At 37.2% G+C, this 2,260-nt stretch overlaps 1 pseudogene; it reads left to right on the plus strand.

Annotated features, from left to right (window-relative positions):
• Positions 1–371: 371 nt before the first annotated feature.
• LOC116744070 lies at positions 372–728 on the plus strand (annotated as a pseudogene).
• The last annotated feature ends 1,532 nt before the right edge of the window (positions 729–2,260 follow it).

The raw sequence follows: 2,260 nt of genomic DNA on the forward strand, positions 1-2,260 counted from the left end.
TAAGATGAGGTCCATTAAGGCAGGTTCTTATCAAAGATAAAGGGAAATTTGGAGATAGACATATACACAGGGAAAACATCATGTGGACACAAGATGATAATCTACACGGTAAGGCAAGAGGCCTGGAGCAGAGCCTTCCCTCACAGACCTCGGAAGGAACCAACTCCAACAACAACACATTGATTTTGAACGTCTAGTCGCCAGAACTGTTGGTCAATAAATTTCAGTTTGCAGTACTTTGTTAGGGCAGCCCTAACAAATTAGTATTATATCTGTAATAGCAGCAACTTAAAGTCTTTAACTATTAACTGTTATTTGCATTTCTTTTTCTGGTTAAATCTGCCGGACTTGGGGGAGAGGTAGCCTCTGTGATGTACGTGTTCCTCATGATCCGACGCCACAAGACCACCATCTTCACAGACGCCAAGGACTCGAACACCTTGTTCCAGCTGAAGCACATCACTGAGGGCATCCTCAAGTGGCCACCAGACAAGCAGCATCTGTACAAGGACGACCAGCTTTAGGACCACGGAAAGACATTGAGAGAGTGTGGCTTCACCAGCCAGAGAGCACGACCTCAGGCCCCAGCCACTGTGGGGCTAGCCTTCAGGGCAGATGAAGCCTTTGAGGTCCTTAGCATCGAGCCCTTCTCCAGCCCACCCGAGCTGCCAGATGTGATGAAGCCACAGGACTTAGGAAACAGCGCTAATGAACAAGCTCTGCAGTGAGAGACCCCCACCACCTGCCCCCCCTCCAATAAAAGAGATTTGGGTGTCCAAAAAAAAAAAATAATAATAATAACCAGATTTAACAACATATACTAGTTGCTACTGAGTACAGTATAGAATAGCTCTGCAGTTTACAAAAATATACAAATTGTATTTTAAATGATATTTTAAAGTTGGAAAAGTGTTGGAAAGCAGGAATAGCAATAAGCATTTCAGCCAAGGCCTGTTTCTGACCCTTTATTATTGTTAGAAATATAAAAAAGCAGAATGAATACTATTTTATATTGAGAAGCCCATTCTTTCCCTGTGTGGCTGTTCAGAGTAAATGTTATTGGCAAGGTCACTGGAGGATTAGTTTGAGATAGTGCAAATGTTATATGAATTCTCAGCATTTTGCTTTTTCTCAAACATGTTTTTTTTTTTCCCATTTAGCTATGAATACGCTCACTTCATTTTCTTTAGAAAAAAACGTTTTCTTCATTATGACTGAGTCATCATTTTTAAATGTATTTAAACATTTAGTGGTTGAAATGACATAAAGAACAATTTTAATTTATTTCTTCATTTTGGGGGAATTGGAGGATATAACATTTAAATAATAATACACAAGGGTTTAAGGGTTATCTTGAATTTAATGCTGTTAAATTAACACCATGCAGATCAAATCTGTATTTGTCCTCAATGTTTTATCTTAATCGGAAGGTTCAATACGTCAAAGAATTTTTCAGATTTTATACCCTAATTTTTAAAATCACTGTTAATGCAGATGCTACAAAAAGGTAGATCCATCGTTATATTTCTTCAGTGTTTGAAAAATTACATATTGTTCTCTTTTCATTATTTATAAATTGCCTAGAATAACAGTACATATAATGGAAATTGCCAACAAAATTGAAGATGCAACTCTTCTTTTAATAGACAATAAAGGTTTTACAGAATAAGTTGAATCTGAGTTCAAGTAAAAAAGATTCTGTGTGGGTGCACATATGTATGTGTGTGTAAGTGTGTGCATACACTAAAAGAATAGCATGAGCCAAACACAAGAGCCATGGTGAGTACATTTTTGAAGATAAGTATAGTTGTCTGATTAGAACATAGATTTGATGTTGATGAGACCTGAGTTTCATTAGAATATACATGTGAGGAGCGATTACTGCAGGGCTCAAATACCAGTAATGAAGTTGTACCTGAGGCTAACAATAATAGGGGACTTATTACAGAGAATCTAGAGTCTGACAACCTACCTTTCTATGCTGGTTTCATGATTTCCTACCAATTGCATTGCATGCACTTGCCCTGATTTATTTTTATAGCATGTATCACTCTACCAAACATTGTTATAAGATCCTTTCTTTAAATTTTTAATGGTCTATTTTCCCAAGAAAAATGTCCTGCTTCTAGGACAGAACTTTATTTTGTCCACTGTTACTTCCTAGGTTCTAAGAACCATGCCTGGGACATTATAAAAACTCAAAAAAAAATGTATGGCTTGGATGGATGAATCAGTGACCTTGAGCAATTGTTTAAAGTAT

The sequence above is a fragment of the Phocoena sinus genome, chromosome 1 (genome assembly GCF_008692025.1).
Source record: "Phocoena sinus isolate mPhoSin1 chromosome 1, mPhoSin1.pri, whole genome shotgun sequence".
NCBI classification, from domain to species: Eukaryota; Metazoa; Chordata; class Mammalia; order Artiodactyla; family Phocoenidae; genus Phocoena; species Phocoena sinus.